General features: G+C 47.9%; 2 non-coding genes across 2 annotated transcripts; both read right to left on the bottom strand.

Moving 5' to 3' along the window:
* Positions 1-8,948: 8,948 nt before the first annotated feature.
* LOC121478483 lies at positions 8,949-9,081 on the bottom strand. Its single transcript, XR_005984490.1, has one exon. It is a non-coding gene; the product is annotated as a small nucleolar RNA SNORA71 (small nucleolar RNA).
* Positions 9,082-10,629: 1,548 nt separating this feature from the next.
* On the bottom strand, positions 10,630-10,763 carry LOC121478482. Its single transcript, XR_005984489.1, has one exon. It is a non-coding gene; the product is annotated as a small nucleolar RNA SNORA71 (small nucleolar RNA).
* Between the last annotated feature and the right edge of the window lie 1,353 nt (positions 10,764-12,116).

The raw sequence follows: 12,116 nt of genomic DNA, 5'->3' as shown, positions 1-12,116 counted from the left end.
TCTCTCATGAATAAATAAAATCTTTTTTAAAAAATTGTCATTTTTAGATCCTTTTGTAAAACCTCAAATGTTACTTTGAGTCCACGGATAAACTTCAAACTTCAGTCACCAAACCTAGTTTTAATATATCCCTTATTCTTATACATTTAAAATAGCTATAAATTAACCAGATGGATGGTGTGTTTTTTATTTTTTTAAATTCTTTTGGTGTGTTTAAATATAAAGAGAATACTAAGTCTAAACCAATGGAAAAAAATAGTTATTTTCCTGTCTTCTAGCTTTCTGGAGTCTACAAAGAAAAGTCTAGCTTTTCTGGAGAAAACAAAATGTATTTACTTTGCTAATAATGGTAATTAACAAAAATGACTAAGACGATATTTGGCATAATTATGGGATGATGCAAGTATTTATATAAGATAATACACATAGTTTAAGGCAATGATTATAATTTATTATAATGGTAAATCACTAGGATATAACTTTTTATGTAATATGTTCATAAGATTATATTTTGAAAATAAGATTCATTTTTTAGTCTCTAAACAAAAATAAATTATACTCTAAGTGTACAAACTTATTAACAATTTTTTTGACTTGAGTTATACTACCATGTTCCTAAAAAACAAAAACCCACATTAAAAACTTTGACAAAAATAAAAAAATAAATAAAAACTTTGACAAAGTTGGCTCAATGTTTATCCATAAAAAAGGTTTATAGGGGCATAGGGCCATCTGGGTGGCTCAGTGGTTGAGCGTCTGCCTTTGGCTCAGGTCATGATCCCACAGTCCTGGAATCCTGGGATCGAGTCCCACATCAGACTCCCCACGGGGAGCCTGCTTCTCCCTCTGCCTCTCTGTCTCTCTGATGAGTAAATAAAATCCTTAAAAAAAAGAATTTGTTTAAATCCTTTTAAACAAAGGGTTTTGTTTAAAAAATGTTATTCTGTTCCCAGATACTTTAAAATTCCAGTGTAACTGACGTGTTATATTAGTTCAGGTGCACATTGTCTACTGATTCAACAATTCTATACTATATCCAACTCAGTGCTCCATCACGGAAAATGTACTTTTTATAAACATTTTATTTCTATTATTTATTCATGAGAGACAGAGACACAGGCAGAGGGGAAACAGGCTCCATGCAGGAAGCCCAACACAGGACTCAATTCCAGGACCCCAGGATCACACCCTGGACCAAAGGTGGCGCTAAACCACTGCGCCACTGGGGCTGCCCAGAAAACGTACTCTTAATCCTCTTCACCTATTTCACCCATCCCCTCTCACCTGCTGTCTGGCAACCAGTTTGTTCTCTATAGTTAAAAATCTGCTTTGGTCTTCTTTTGGTGGTTTTGTTTTTTTAAATTCCACGACTGAAATCACTTTTCTCTCATGGATTTATTTCACTTAGCACCATACCCTCTAGATCCATCCATGTTGTTGCAAGTAGCAGGCTTTCAGTTTCTTACGACTGAGTACTGTTCCATTCTGTGTGTGTGTATATACATATATATGTATATATACACATGTACATACACACACATTTTTATCCATTCATCTGTGGATGGACAATTGGGTTGCTTCCATATTTGGTTATCTTAAGTAATGCTACAGTAAACAATAGGGGTGGCTCTATCTTCCTGAATTACTGTTTTTATTTGGGTAAATATCTTATAGTGGAATTACTGATCATGCGGTAGTTATTTTTTTTTTAACTTGCATACTGCTTTCCATAGTGGTTGCATCAATTTACATTCCCACCAACAGTGCACAAGGGTTCCTTTTTCTCCACATCTACAAGACTTAATTTTTTGATACTAGCCCTTCTGACTCGTATGAGGTGATATTTCATTGTGGCTTTGATTTGCAGTTCCCTGATGCTGAGTGATGTTGAGCATGTCTTTATGTGTCTGTTGGCCATCTGGATGCTACCTGGCATACTCTTGATTTGTCTCAACAAAAGTTCCTTATTAAAAAAAAAAAAAAAAAGGTAAGTTTCTAATAGCTATGTACTTTTTGCTGTGGTTTTTAAAATCATCTTGCAGTAACTTTTTCTTATATTTGAAAATTGTGAAGTGTTCGTTTGTCCTCTGACAATTGTTGCCTTTTCCTTTCCCAAATTCAGAATCAGATGGTTAAAATGTCTTTTAGTCCTAAGGTATCTCTGGGTTTCCTTGAATGGCCACCAGGTAACACAACAGATTTGCCCTTTCACCTTAAGAAAGTGTAAAAGATACAATTAGATGTTAGCATTCTCTAGGTTTCAATTAATTCAAAATTTGTGAGAGCTCTTTGTTTACCAAATTTAGGATAAAAAACACAACACTGACAAAAGAAGTTCCATCTTTCGGAGTTAATTACATAGAGATTCTATTAATATAAAAACATTTGAATAATTTTATACTTTTCAGGTTCAAAGAAACAGACTCCTGTCCAAGCAAAAAGACCGGTACAAGAATGGTCTAAAGACCAGGATGCCTGGGTAGCTCAGTTGGTTGAAGATCTGCCTTTGGTTCTGGTCGTGATCCCAGAGTCCTGGAATCAAGTCCCACATCAGGCTCCTGCAGGAAGCCTGCTTCTCCCTCTGCCTATGTCTCTGCCTCTCTCTGTGTCTCTCAAATAAGTCTTTTTTTTTTTTTTTTTTTTTTTTTTTAAGATTTATTTACTTAGACATAGAGAGAGAGGGGCAGAGACACAGGAAGAGGGAGAAGCAGGCTCCATGCCGGGAACCCGACATGAGAGGTGGACGTGGGACTCGATCCCGGGACTCCAGGATCGCGCCCTGGGCCAAAGGCAGGTGCTAAACTGCGGAGCCACCCAGGGATCCCCATGAGTAGTCTTTAAAAAAAAAAAAAAAAAGGTTTAGGGACACCTGGTGGCTGAGGGGCTAAGCGTCTCCCTTCAGCTCGGGGCCTGATCCTGGAGTCCCGGGATCGAGTTCTGAGTCAGGCTTCCTGCATGGAGCCTGCTTCTCCCTCTGCCTGTGTGTCTCTCATGAATAAATTTTTTAAAAAATGGTCTAGTGATTTTAAGGTTTCAACATCCTTGTCAATCAGTGAGTCAGTCACAGCTCCTACTTTATCAATGTCTTCACAGTTCATGTGTTTTTAGTCATTTATCCTTCACTACATCCTCAGAAATACCTCAAGAGGCTTTCACTCTTCCATGCTCATTGCTGTTTAGTCTTACTGTCTTAGTAGAGGTCCATCTCTGCGATCTTCAGGACTGGTAGGAAAATTCTAAAAGCCTGATCAATGAGGTTTCTCATTCATGACCTATCTACAGCTGGATTCTGACCAAACTGGACAGTGTGAAGCCAAAACCTCAAAGACCCCTGTACCCTCTTCAAATAGACTTCAATTTTCCCCAACAATGAGCCATGTTTGGATCATTATAGATTCATTTGGGGGCAGATCCAAGATTTGTCAGAAAAGCACAGCTTTGATAGTGACCAAAAGTTCATGTTGCAACATGGGAATAAATCACTTGTTGAGCTCTCTCCCCTGCAGTCTTTATTAAAGTTTTCCATTTTGAGGCAATTTTTTTTTTCATTTTGAAGCAATTTTAATGTTGTTCATTTTGTCAAAGTATAAACTTTTATAGACAAAAAAGTAATCTGCTCTAATTTTTATTCTCATTACTTGTTTTGTTATTAAATTTCAGTCTTTTTTCTATTTTAAGCCCTAAGAGGCATAATTTTCTCCTTAGGAATTACTTGAGCTACATCTCAAACTTTGGTATGCAAAAATTTTCAATTCAGTTGTTAATATTTCTAATTCCCCTTATGGTATCATCTTCTACTAGGCTTTTGTTTTGTTTTTAAGATTTTAAGGGAGAAGAGCACGCGCAAGTGGGGAGAGGCAGAAATTCACCCAGACTCCACACTAAACAGAGAGCCTGACTCAGGGCTGGATCTCATAACCCTGAGATCAGACCTGAGCTCAAACCAAGAGTCCAATGCCTTAACCAACTGTGCCACCCAGGGGCCCCTAATGAGATTATTTTAAACCATGTTTTAAAATTTCCCAAGCATAGGGATTTTTTCAAACCTGTTTGTATTGTTACTACCTTTATTTTTTAAAAAAAATATTTTATTTATTCATGAGAGACACAGAGAGAGAGATGCAGAGACACAGGCAGAGGGAGAAGCAGACTCCCTGTGGGAAGCCCAATAAGGGACTCGATCCCAAGACCCCAGATCACGACCTGAGCCAAAGGCAGATGCTCAATCACTGAGCCACCCAGGTGCCTTCACCTTCTAGTCCTAACGGAACACCTCAGACTGCAGCCTGCATGCCAAGCCTCAGGATGGTGACAGGAGAGGCTCAGGGGTGAAAATAAGCTGGCTGTGATCCACTTCTTCACATCCAGCCTCAGAGGCACACAGCTTGTTACGAACTTAAAAGGCAGCCACAGTGAATCTGTAAGGCTTACTGAAATGCGTGGGCTGAGAGTAAAGTGATGAGCTGCTACAATTCAAAAGAAAAACTCTTGGTCATTAAGGTCATTCCAGGCACAGCAGAGGGACACGGGGCTGGCCTTCCCAGTCCACGGATTCTCAGGGCACTGATGTCAAGATTCCGAGCCAGCTGAAGTGGACACCAGCCCTAGCCCCAAGGATTTCCCTCCTATCTCCTGTGTGGAGGGAAGAGTTGGTTCATAATGAGCTGAGTAACAGCAGGGGGTGCTCTGGGGATGCTTCCTCCATCCTCTGGGGAGGACTCCTCCATCCTCTGCTCTTCTGGTGTCCAATAATGCCAAGAGAATCTAAAAAGGAAAGGACAGGTGAGACCAATGGTTTGGAGTTCCCACCCTCTGGGTCCCCCAGCGCTGGGCATGAACTCACCTCAGGGAGATAGATTAGCAAATTCAGATCCCAAGTCATCCCAAGGGTCACGGACTCATTATGGCCTGGGGACTTACTTCAACAGCCTCCAGATCTAAGGCTGATCTAAGAGGGAGAAAAAGCATACAAGCATTTAGTCTCCATTGCCTCCTTCCCCAAGTGACATCACTGAGAGGATCCCCATTAACCAGGCCTAAGCATCTAGTCTATGCATGCCAAACTAGATTAGAGGCTAATAATAAAAGGAAAACATCTTGAAAATCCAGTTTTTATAATAAATTATTTTTTTTCAAATAGTTCATGATCAGGGCAACTGACCACATATAGCTAGCCACAGGAGGACAGCTCACCGCTGTCAGGGGCTTGACCCTGTGTCCCACTGTATCTTGAGCAAAGGAATGGACCACCATCCTCAGCAGCTCTCCCCCACATTGTCATGACTTGCCTGCTCAGCCTGCCATTCTATTTTGCAAAGTCCCACTTAATAAGACCCAGCCAAGAAAGGCAAATGCAAAATTAACTTCTGATGAAACTTGTCCTGGTTAGATGCCCAGACCTGTGAAGATCAACACTGCCAGGCCCACTTGAAGGAGAAATGAGGAAATATCTTGAATGCTTGAGGACACAGTGTGAGGGAACCCCAACTCAATCTCCAGACTCTACCCTCAGACATTTGATTTACCAGATCTGAAGCGGGGTATGGGGTGATTAACTGTCTTTTCAGAATGGTCATCACTGTCCCTTAAATCCTCCAGCCTGGCTGAGGAACCAGAGACCAGGAACTAGGCTACAGGACAGGACAAGTCCCCTGATGCAAAAGGGACAGAGCAGGTAGGAAAGACAAGGGAACCCTCTGGGTTCTTCAATGGCTCCTGGGCACCAGGTTGTTCACATGTTATTCTCACTACCTCCACCTCATTGTGAGATGGGAACAAAACTGGCACAAAGGGATCCCATCTGCAAACACAATACCTGAATATAAAGGGAAGAGGTCTCGGGAACAAGACAGAAGCCCCAACCAAAAGTTGGGGGGGGGGGGGCGGGTGTCAATGCGATGGACACCTTGACCTCACCTCGAACCTCTCTGCCCTCATTACCTGGGAGCCAAGACATGGCTCTTAGCATCACCATGTTGTATCTGTCAGGGGCACCATGCTGTATCTGAGTATACAAAGTGAAAGCACCGGGATCCCTGGGTGGCGCAGTGGTTTGGCGCCTGCCTTTAGCCCAGGGCGCGATCCTGGAGACCCGGGATCGAATCCCACATCGGGCTCCCGGTGCATGGAGCCTGCTTCTCCCTGTGTCTCTGCCTCTCTCTCTCTCTCTCTCTGTGACTATCGTAAGTAAATAAAAATTAAAAAAAAACAAAAAAACAAAGTGAAAGCACCGTTGCAGGGTTTCTGCTCCCTGAACACATCGGCAGTGCACAGCACAAAAGGCAGCAGCCAGTCAGCCTGCTGTGGATGGAGGACCACACCAAGCACCCAGTCACAATATCCTACAGACGTGAACTAGAAAGCAGGCTAGGAAGTCCGCAGTCTACAATACAGATTCAAAGATCCACAGGCCTGAAAATTTTTTCTCCAGTCAACCCCTAGGGTTACCCTTTCTAAAAGAACCCACAAGACACAGACGAAGTCCGTGAAAGGCGAGCAACAGGCAAGGTTATAAGTCAACACTCTCCTCCATCAGTGACTGACAAGATAACTCCAACTGCTGGCAGACCATGACATGGTAACTCCCCCATGCCCCTAGTGCAGGCCCCATCTAGATTTTTCTTTATTTATTTAACATTACTGACAGCTCCTGAAGCAATCCACACTGTGCTCAAGAAAGAGTGAAGGAGCAAAGACAAAACACACATGAGCAATGCGTCCACACACTGTCCTGACTAATGTGCTCTTATCGGCTAGCCTCCACTCCCATAAATTCATAAAGCAGAACCCATGATTTGCAATTCTCATGAGTGCCATTGAGTGCTATACGGACTTATTCCAGTGAGAGACCCATACAGAAACGTGTAGACTGACTGCTGACAAGAGGATCTGTAACGTGAAGACAGAAAGAGCCCCTAACAGGTCAGGGGGCTAGCCCAGTCACCACATCACATAAGAGCCAGCAAAAGCCCAAGCTCTGAAGGGAACAGCAGGAGAAAAAAAAGCTAGCATGAGAAAGCTCCAGGACAGCTGGATCCCTCACACACAGGAATTTTTTCAGTGATTCTTCTCCCTGCCTATCAATGACCAGGGCACAGGTAGCTTGCAATCACTGTTGGATGCAGGAGCAGAAAAGGACAGAAAGAGAGCCTGGAAGGATGGGGAGGATGGTGCCAGGAGTCTGGGGGATGGCCTGAGGGAGGGTGAGCAGCCCTAGCCAAACACAGAGGAGCTTCTGTGTACCCTGTAGAGAGAGACCCTGTAACACCTCCATGCCAGAGAGTCAAGACACTTCCAGCATAAAACACTGAAAATGCTGGCATACCTGGGTGGCTCAGTTGGTTAAGCACCCAATTCGGGTTTCAGCTCAAGTCATGATCTCACAGGTTGTGGGACCGTGCCCATGTTGGGGGCTCTGTGCTCACTGTGGAGTCTGCTTGAGAGTCTCTCTCTCTCTCTTCTCCATCTGCTCCTCCCCATTGCATGTGCACGCTCTCTCTCTCTCTCTCTCTCTCTAAAATAAATCTTAAAAAAAAAAATTCAGAAATGCTTTTGAGTTGGAAAAAATCAGGATCATATGGTCACGACAACCCATGAAAAAATTTTAAAACATTTCACCATTATCCAAGTTATGCTTTGCTGAAGTGGAGACTGAGAACAGGTCACAAAACTAAGTAATTTCAGAAGCTGGGCCAGGGTCTCTGGTGCCTAAATCCACATGCTTTCCATCAGGGCCCACTGCTGACACTGGGGAGCTGCCCTGGGAAGCCCCTCACCTACTTGAACAGCTTTCTAGAGGCTTGGTACTTGAGGGGTTGCCCACAATGAGGGGACAACTGGGAGCTCACAAGACATACATTTTCATCTCACTTCCTCATTTAAACCCCAGGGCACAAGATTCCAGAGAGATGTGAACACCTTACCTTGGGCCCCATGGCCTCGTGCCCAGCTTAAGAGATGACACCTCTCATGGTGCCTCTGCAAGTGCAGACCCACCTACAAAACACAAGGCACAGATGAGCATTCGGCAGGCCCCAGTGGGCAGAGGGCACCCGGCACAGTGGCTAGCAGATTAGAGAACCCACAAACGTGGCCTACTGCTATTCCTTAACGGTCCCACAGTACTATCTCAGGGACAAAAACTTAACTCTAGAAAGGGGTCTGCAGATGATCTGTGACAGGATAACATCAACATCAACCTATGTGCCTGTGTTCAATCTGTTGCTAACCAGTTTATGCCAAAACGTTGTCAAGGCCAAGTTTTAGGGAGAGTGCCATGCTGACAGGAAGCCACAAGCCTGGGATGAGAGGGGAAACAGGTGGTGGGAGGGCCCTGGGTCCTCCATCTAGTGTGTAAGGGTAGCTTACCTATGTGCCAACTATCATGTGTTCTGCCCAGGTGGATTACTACTCCATTCCCTGCCCCTTAATCTAAGGACAGAGAAACATCATCCCCTGGGCACTGTGGGTCCAGCCCATGACCAAGATGAGAGAAACATTTCCAAGAAGAGGAGGATGCCTCAGCTTGAGCAGGCTGGCTTGCTCTGGGGCGCTGTCTTCCCAGTGACACTGTACAATGGGATGGGCCCATTGCCTTACCATGTGGCATCTCAGTCTCCTCCGCCTTGCTTTGCCCTGTCCAAGTACTACAGATTAGACACCAAGTGAGGCACTGCCCTTAAGACCACAGCAAAAGAGGCAGACAAGCAAACCACCAATGTCCAGTGTGACCCGGGCTGAAAGATGGGGTGAGGGAGTGGGAAGGGTGGGATGCGAAGGCAGGGAAAGCTTCCTGGGGGGAGCCCTGGAAGAGGGACCTCCATCATGGCTCTACCACTGGCCCAGGAACAGAAGCACCAAGGCAGGGCCCTGCTTGGCAAAAAGGGCACTAGGCAAGCCACACAGCCCCGAGTACCAGGAATTAACACAAACTTGTGGGAAGAAAGACGTGTATGAAAGCTCCAGGGTTTGGAAGGGATGGGATGGGCCCTTCTAACACGGGGATGTGCTTTCAGCAATTCCTCTCCCTGCACTATCAATGACCAGGGCACAGGCAGCCCACGATCACTTTCGAATGCAGGAGCAGAAAAGGGAAGTGAGTGGGCCAAGAAGGGAGGCTTGGTTGGGCAGCAACCCGGGAACTGGCCTGAACTAGGAGCCTGGCACACAGGCCAATGCCCAGACTAACAGCCTGAGATTACAGAAGCTTCCCCTTACTCACATACAGAGGTTTACCACGCCCACCCAGGAGATGAAGGGAAGACAAACAGTGCAGAAATACTGAGGATTCCTGGGTTCTGGAAGACTGAGTGTAAGTGGTCACCTAACAGCGCTCAGGCTCATATAACAGCACTCAGCCGTGCACCCAATACAAATCTCAGTTTGCCTCTAAAATGCAGCCTTCTGAGCCCCGGTGGCCCAGTGGTTTAGCGTCGCCTGAGGCCCAGGGTGTGATCCTGAGGACCCTGGATCGAGTCCCACGTCGGGCTTCCTGCATGGAGCCTGCTTCTCCCTCTGCCTGTGTCTCTGTCCCTCTCTCTGTGTGTCTCTCATGAATAAATAAATAAAATCTTAAAAAAAAAAATGCAGCCCTCTGGGACGCCTGGGTGGCTCAGCAGCTGGGCGTCTGCCTTCAGTGCAGGGTGTGCTCCTGGAGTCCCAGGATCGAGTCCTACATCAGCTCCCTGCACGGAGCCTACTTCTCCCTCTGCCTGTGTCTCTGCATCTCTATTCCTATGACTCTCATGAATAAAGAATCTTTTAAAAAATAAAATAAAAATAAAAATAAAAATAAAATAATAAAATAAAATAAAATAAAATAAAATAAATAAAATAAAATAAAATAAAATAAAATAAAATAAAATAAAATAAAATAAAATACAGCCCTCTGTCCATCCCCACACTGCTGCTTTCCTGGTCACAGAAGCCTTCATTGGGGGCTCTCAGGAGAAGAGGGCCCAGACCTGCTTGAGGGGACAGACAGCTGGGAACACTGGGAAGCAGCCTTCACCTGCACTCATTTCCACATCACATCATCTGAACACCTGTGGCCTCACAGCCCTAAGTTCTAGAGACCCACGCAGGACACCGCTCACGTGGGACCTCCCGATCCAGGTTCTCCCGGAGGTCACCTCTCACATATGTGGGACAACAGTCATGAGACCCTCCTGCAGGGGACAAGAAGCACTTGGCGTGGCTTTACACATCCAGGAAATCACTATGCTCACTAACAGGAAAACGCTGGGGGAATCTGGTCTGAGGAGGTGAAAGCACTAAAAGCCCGCCTCCCTCCACCTACCTCGTCGTGCTCCGTCACCTCAGGCTGTCCCATTTTGGAACCTGTGAACATCAAGAAAACCTTGCAGCTTCTCCTCAGCCTGTGTTACCAATGACCAGGACAGAGGCAGCCCGTAATCACCTGAAACACAGGGGCAGAAAGGGACACCGGGCCGCTGAAATCAGAAACCAGTGTCAGAAGACCAGACAACCAACTCAGACATGCACTGAGGGAGGACACACACCCTGCTCCTCCTTTACAGCCTGAGACAGAAACCTCCCCGAGCCAGGCACGGAGAGCATGCAAGACGGCAGGCACCAGGAGGCACCTGAGAGGAGGTGAGGGGGAGCAAGTGTGGGAAAGCTCCAGAGCTTGGAAGGGACAGGAGTGGACCCTCCAAACACGGGGAAGCGCTTTCAGCAACTCCTCTCCCTGCACTATCAATGACCAGGACACCGACAGACCACGATCACTTTCGAATGCAGGTGCACAAAAGACACACGGTGAGCCAGGAGAGGAAGCCCTTCCGCGCCCCCGGCTGCGCCGCCAAGCCCAGGACCCCGAGCACCATCAGCACTTCGTGCAAAGATTCCACCTCCCGTCACCAACGGGAAGACCAACTCCCGGCAAGATCGCCTCAACTGCTTATTCACCCCACAAACACAGCCTGAGAACCTACTACGTGCCGGGCACTGTGGCCTCAAAGACAAAGGACACCCGCAAGGACTCTTGTCCCTCCAGAGCTCTGGCACTCTCCGCACTTGCAAGAAGCTGAAGCGCAGGACCAGGAAGTGATGAGCCAAGGTTACGCGGCCGGCCCCGGGCTGAGGCACGATCTGAACCCGGGCCCCTCCGGCCTCCTACCACACCAGGCCTCCTCCCGCAGAGCCTGAGCTCCAGGGACCCCCCCCCCCCGCCCCCTCACGCGCAGCAGCACTTACCCAGGCCTCACCCCTGCACACAGGGCCGGCCTCGGGCGCCGCGCATCACCGTCCCGCAGAGCCCGCCGGCCCGGGCACCAGGAGCGGGGGGAGGCGGGAACCACCCTCGGCCGCTCGGGGCCCCGCGCACTCTCCCTCCCGAGCGCTGCGGACCGCAAGGTGGGCCCAGGCCCAGGCGGCTCCGCTCACCTGGTAGGCGGCCGACCCACGGCCGGGGGCGGAGGGGCGCGTGCGCGTGCGCATCCCGGGCCGCGGTGGGCCTCGGCTGCGCACCCGCCGCCCGCGCTCAGCGGGACCGTCCCGGGAGCCCCTTCCTCCAGGACCCGCCCCCAGAGGCCCGCCCCGGAGCCAGGAGCGGGGCCTGGAACCGGGGCTGACCTCCGCCGGCTCTCCGCGCCCGCCCCGGGCCTCAGTTTCCCCTTAAGGTGGCGGGAGCCCAGAGACCACGCGCCCGGCGATCCCCGCCCCGGACTCACCCCGGGCGCCGCGAGCTATGGCGCTGGGGGCTGCGGATGTCTGAGGATTGCGGCAGATGGACCCGGGTGGCGCGGGACCGCACGCGACGCGAGGCTCCTCACCCGCCCGGCGCCCGCGGAAAGGCAGCGGGAGCGCGGGCTGCGGCCTAGAGCGGCGCCTCCAGGGGCGGATCCCGCGCGCGCGGTCCTGTCGCGCCCCCTGGTGGCGGGGAGGTCAAATTCTGACTCCGTGGGGCTTGCGATAATTTTCAAGAACAGCCTGAAATTTTGGAAATAACATTTCTCTCACTTATATTGCTTTTCTCTTTATTGTTTTGGCCACTGGTTTGTTACTAATTCATCGAAATGGTTACTCGTCCACGTAAGGAGCTGTTATTACCAAGAGCTCATGTTAGTTGCAGGTATTTTGGACAATAGGGTTCT

This window comes from Vulpes lagopus, chromosome 18 (assembly GCF_018345385.1).
Source record: "Vulpes lagopus strain Blue_001 chromosome 18, ASM1834538v1, whole genome shotgun sequence".
NCBI classification, from domain to species: Eukaryota; Metazoa; Chordata; class Mammalia; order Carnivora; family Canidae; genus Vulpes; species Vulpes lagopus.
The sequence above is the reverse complement of the archived record's forward strand: the minus strand, read 5'-3'. Positions and strand labels throughout refer to the sequence as shown.